This window comes from Bison bison, unplaced genomic scaffold (assembly GCF_000754665.1).
Source record: "Bison bison bison isolate TAMUID 2011002044 unplaced genomic scaffold, Bison_UMD1.0 scf7180017864134, whole genome shotgun sequence".
In the NCBI taxonomy this organism is placed as follows: Eukaryota; Metazoa; Chordata; class Mammalia; order Artiodactyla; family Bovidae; genus Bison; species Bison bison.
This window is the reverse complement of record NW_011494706.1, coordinates 1,587,911-1,593,880: the sequence shown is the minus strand read 5'-3', so window position 1 is coordinate 1,593,880 and position 5,970 is coordinate 1,587,911.

Below are 5,970 nucleotides of genomic sequence, written 5' to 3'. Positions count from 1 at the left end.
GCAACCCATTCTAGTACTCTTGCCTGGAAAATCCCATGGATGGAAAAGCCTGGTAGGGTACAGCCCATGGAGTTGCAAAGAGTTGGACACAACTGAGAGTTCTCTCTCAGTTCTCTGAGAAAGAGTTCTCAGAAAGAAAGAGAGTTCTCTCTCTTTCTTTCCTTATAGTAGTTTTAATCCTAATTATGCATATTTCCCCCCTGCCCATCTCCCTTGGAAATACTATGTAGATTTGATGGTTATCACTATAGCCCATTTGCAGATTAAAAAATAGAAGGGAAATGACTTGTCTTACTCTGTTTTCTCCCTGTGTTGGCCATCTCTGTGGAACTCTTCATCACCATGAATTCCATTGCCTCTTACTTATGGGTTCAGTTCAGTTCATTTCAGCTGCTCAGTCGTGTCTGACTCTTTGTGACCCCATGAATCACAGCATGCCAGGCTTCCTGTCCATCACCAACTCCCGGAGTTCACTCAGACTCACGTCCATCGAGTCAGTGATGCCATCCAGCCATCTCATCCTCTGTCATCCCCTTCTCCTCTGCCCCCAATCCCTCCCAGAATCAGTCTTTTCCAATGAGTCAACTCTTCACATGAGGTGGCCAAAGTACTGGAGTTTCAGCTTTAGCATCATTTCTTCCAAAGGAATCCCAGGGCTGATCTCCTTCAGAATGGACTGGTTGGATCTCCTTGCAGTCCAAGGGACTCTCAAGAGTCTTCTCCAACACCACAGTTCAAAAGCATCAATTCTTCAGTGCTCAGCTTTCTTCACAGTCCAACTCTCACATCCATGGGTAGAAGACTGAAAATCATTGTCTTCAGCTCAGACCTCTCTTTAGAGCTCAGTCCCCATGTATCCTACTGTACATTGTCCACAGATGTCTCACAAGTACCTAGAAATGAGTGTTTGAAATCTAAGCCCATCCTCTTCACTCCATTCTTGACCTTCATTTGTCCTGGTAAATGGCCCTACTACTCAGCCAGTTGGGCTCCCAGATGGTTCAGTGGTAAAGAATCCACCTGCCAATGCAGGAGACGTAAAAGACATGGGTCAAATCCCTGGATTGGGAAGATTCCCTGGAGAAGGAAATGGCAACCCACTCTAGTATTCTTTCATGGAAGATCCAATAGACAGAGGAGCCTGGCAGGCTATAATCCATGGGGTTGCAAAAGAGTCAGACACGACTGAGCAACTCAAACAACAACAACTCAGCCAGTCATCCAAGCCAGAATCCCAGACGTCACCCTCCGCATACACACTTTCTCTTCAATATTTTTTGTCCTACGTTTCCTCCTCCTCTTCCTGCCCATGCTTAGTTCAGCTCTTTGGAGTCTCTCCCATGGACTACTGACATTAGATTCTGATTGCTCTTCCTGCTTCCAGCCGAGACCCATCCAGTACGTGGTTGACAGAGTGAGATCTTTAAATGACGCATCTGAACTTGTCACCCTCCTAATTAAAATCCTTACACAGCTTTCCATGGCCTACAGGATAACATTCAAGTTACTTCATATGACACATATGATCTGGCCCTCCCCTATCTCTCTGGCATTGTAACCTTCAAGCCTTTTCATACACCCTATACTCATATTTATAGTTCACTGAAAGAGCGTATATACTTTGACTCATATCTAATGTAGACTGAAGCAACAAGAAAGCCTTATTTTTCCATTTATATACATTCATGAAATGACAAAATTATAGAAATGGAGAACAGGGTTATTGCTTGCCAGGGTTAAGGATGGGGAGGAAGCAGGAGGGAAATGGAAGTGGCTAATAAAGTGGCAAATGAAGGCACCTTCTGGCCATGGAAATATTTTGTGGTTTGATGATATCAAGGTGGATGTACTGGTTGTGATAATATAGTTTTGCAAGATGTTATTATTGGGAGAAAAATGGGTTAAGGATTAGTGTGATCTCTCTTGCTCTCTCTGTATTATTTCTTACAACTGCATATGAATTACAGCTTCAAAATAAAAATTTAATAAGAAATAACTTCCATAAACATTAAATGTGTTGGTTTGACTAAATAATTAGAGGACTACTGCAGAGTAAATCTCAGCACCACTGTTTACTAGCAACAGCACCGGAACTTATTAGGTACTGATGAGTTATGTAGCCTTAACCTTCTCAAGCCTCGGTTTTTCTCCCATAGATAGTGCATGCCTCCTGAGTTGTTTCAGTCGTGTCCAACTCTTTGTGACCCTATGGACTGTAGCCCTCCAGGCTCCTCTGTCCAGGGAACTCTCCAGGCAAGAATACTGAAGTCAGTTGCCATTTCCTCCTCCAGAGGATCTTCGTGACCCAGGGATCTAACCTGCATCTCTGACAGTCTCCTGCATTGGCAGGCAGGTTCTTTACCACTAGCACCACCTGACAAGCCCATATATACTGTGGGGGACAATAATATACCAAAACTTTCAAGTGATGTTCTGAGGTACCCTGGTATCCCAAATGCACAGGGGAGGAAAAATAATTTTCTTTGTATTTTTCTATGTTCTTGGCTGACCACCCCCCACTTTTAATAAAAGACATCACAGAAGAAAAAAAAATTATAATTAAATGTGTAGATTCAATTAATTAGGTACTTAATTAAGTTAATTAAATTAGTTAATTTAAATTTTTATTTTTAAAATTAGGTTGGAAATTAATATATTTAATTAATTGGTTATGGGGCCCCCACAAAGATATGAGACTCAAAAGACAGCCAGACATTGAAGCTTATAGACCATTCTGAGCTAAAGAAACAGAGAGGGTTCTGGTAATTCATCAAAAGGTAAGAAGAGGAAATGTTAGGTAAGCAAAAGTTGCCTGGCTATGCAGATAACTCTCTCAGGTGAAAAAGTTATTTCTGATAATAACTCTCTTTCTGGCACAGGCTCCCTTTCTAATGTAAACTTCACCTACAAAACAGAAAACAGTGACATCTACTCCCTTTTCAGAGCTCCTGTGTCTGCAGTTTCTAAAAAGAATCAGCTCAAAATAATCCTTATGCTAAAGAGGCATGTTTTGAGTGGCAGGTTCTGCCCCCATCACAAATGTGTGACAAGGATGCCAAGATCTTGGCTATAACCCCAGGGCTGCTTTCCTCGTGCTTTGGGCAGCCTCAACTGGTTAACCTCTGAGGACTGCGGCAATTACCATTTTACATGTGGGTCATGACCTGGAAAAGGTCTTACGTATCTCAGGTGGTGCAGTGGTAGAGAATCTGCCTGCCAATACAAGAGATGCAAATTCAATCCATGGGTCGGGAAGATCCCCTGAGCAGGAAATGGCAACCCGTTCCAGTACTCCTGCCTGAAAAATTCCATGGACAGAGGAGACTGGTGGGCTACAGTCCATAGGGTCCCAAACAGTTGAACATGACTGAGCAACTGAGCACGTACATACAGAAAGCCAGCATAGGGTCTGGACTACAGGAGACACTAAAAAGTATGTTACCTACTGTTTTGTAAGTGGATGTCTTTCTCAAAGGAAGATAATAATATCTCGTATTTATAAGCACCTACTATGCATCAGGCAACTTATGTACCTTGGCACCTTATCTCCTGTAAACCTCACAATGATTTTATTGACAAAACAAAAGAAAAAAAGGCATAACCTAAAGTTGAGAATAATGGTTTATTCGGTGACCTTACTGAGGACTGTACCCTGGATACAGGCTATCAGTTAGTTCTGAGGAAGTGTTTCAAAGAGGTAAGGTTGGAGCCAAGATATATAGGAATTTTTGTCAGGAAAAAAAAGTGTAGTTGAACAACAAAAGATTACTGCTAATCACAAAAAAACAGACCTCTCAAGTTAATGATTTTACTGCTTTTCTAAATATGAGAAGACACAAGAGTCTGGGTTCATTGAACTTATTCCTTTGCTATGCATCTTATCCATCTAGGGCCAGTATCCTGGTGCTCTCCAGCCTGAAGCCCCCTCAGGGTGCACCGCTGTGGGTGGCTGCAGTGGTCAATGGCTTGATGGCAGGCAATGTTCCGTGCTTACTAAAATGACAGGCAACATTTTTTTGTCCATGGTTTTATGAGCTAAATAGTATTATATGGGAAGAAACAAAGCTCAGTTTATGAATTTATTCAATACCTCACAGTCAGTGAATGGTTGTTAACCCAGGAGTTTTCTTGTCAGAGCCCAAGTTCCTAACACGGAGTAAAGAACTCCTCTTGCTTGAGAGCCTCCATATTCTGCAAAGTCTAGTTAGTACTCATGTGAGTGAGGAGTTGGTCTTGATACCCACAGGAAAGTCAGTCTAAAGGTGTGACTCCGGGTAAGTCAGAGGCCCACGAGGTCTCATTTCTATTGTCAAATAAATCAGTGCAAACACTTGTGTAAAGTTAACACTTCAGAAACTATTAGTAACTAGTCTTGGAAAGTGTTAGTCGCTCAGTTGTGTCCAACTCTTTTTGTGACCCCATGGACTGTAGCCTGCCAGGCTCCTCTGTCCACAGAATTCTTCAGGCAAGAATACTGGAGTGGGTTGCCATTTCCTTCTCCAGGCAATCTTCCTGACCCAGGGATCGAATCTGGGTCTCCTGCATTGCAGGCAGATTCTTTACCATCTGAGCCATCAGGGAATCCCAACTAGTCTTTGGTATGAGGTAATTTTTCATATTCTCTGGAGAAGAAACTTAAGTTACCTCAGCTCTGGGACCTCTGTAAGGAAGGCAATCTGATGCTGTTTGCAGCCTCACAGCAGACAGAAACAAGCAGAGATGCAAAGACAGAACTCAGAGAGAGGAAATCTGGTGCTGTAGTGCTCCTTCACTATTTTTCCTAACAGACAGAATTCTCTTTTCAGATAGAATAGGACAAGGAAGCTGTGAAAACTTTATAAATATTTAGTCAAAGCAATTACCATTTCTTTCCATCCTTTTCAACAATCCTCAGTGCCTGGAACAGACTAACTGGCAGTTTTCTGAGAAATGACAGAGACTATTCTAGCTAAGTTAACAAGGCATTCTACCAAAAGGGAGCCCTGCACAGTCTTAAAGTGGTAACAGCGAAATAAAATATAGTCATCAACTTAATGATGAGGACTCTCTGGAATCACCACATTACATTATGTGAACAATTTCCATATAACTAATGGTTGCCTTGGATAGAGAGTGTCGAAGTCAGCAGGCTTCTGGTTTCCCTGTAGGCAGAAAACATATTGCCAGACAGCTGTTTCACTAGCTATTGGTGATTTGACTCTCAACACACTAGTTCTTTTCCTTTGCAGTGAGTGCAATGCAATCTACTTTAAAACGACGAGTGATTTATTGAGCACTTACTTTGTGCAAAGCAATCTGTGAGGCCTGAGGAGAGAAACAAAAGTAAGTCTCAAGACTTTCAACAAGACAATAAAGAGAAATGATATCCGTGCACACATTAAGATAATCTACGGTAGAAAAGATAAATGAGCCAACACCTCTAGCCCAAGTGGAAAGCTTTGACTTGCATTGGAGATGACACTGGAAGGTAGGCAAGATTCAAAAGACAGGAGAAGGAATTTCCAAGAAAAGGGAACAGTCAGGGAAGAATGAATATGGTTGACAGAAATTTAAGGGATCAGGAACTGGTAGGGCTAGTCTTTCCAAAACAGCTGCCACTAGCCACCTCATGCGAAGAGTTGACTCATTGGAAAAGACTCTGATGCTGGGAGGGATTTGGGGCAGGAGGAGAAGGGGACGACAGAGGATGAGATGGCTGGATCGGCATCACTGACTCGATGGACATGAGTCTGAGTGAACTCCGGGAGTCGGTGATGGACAGGGAGGCCTGGCGTGCTGCGATTCATGGGGTTGCAAAGAGTCGGACACGACTGAGCGACTGATCTGATCTGACTCTAGATGCATTATTCAAAATATTTAATAGAAAATCACAGGGAAATAGCTTACGGCCAGCTCTACAACATAGTTACTACAAACAGTAGGAATGGTTTATGGTGACAAGGAAAAATAATCCAATGATACATCACTGAC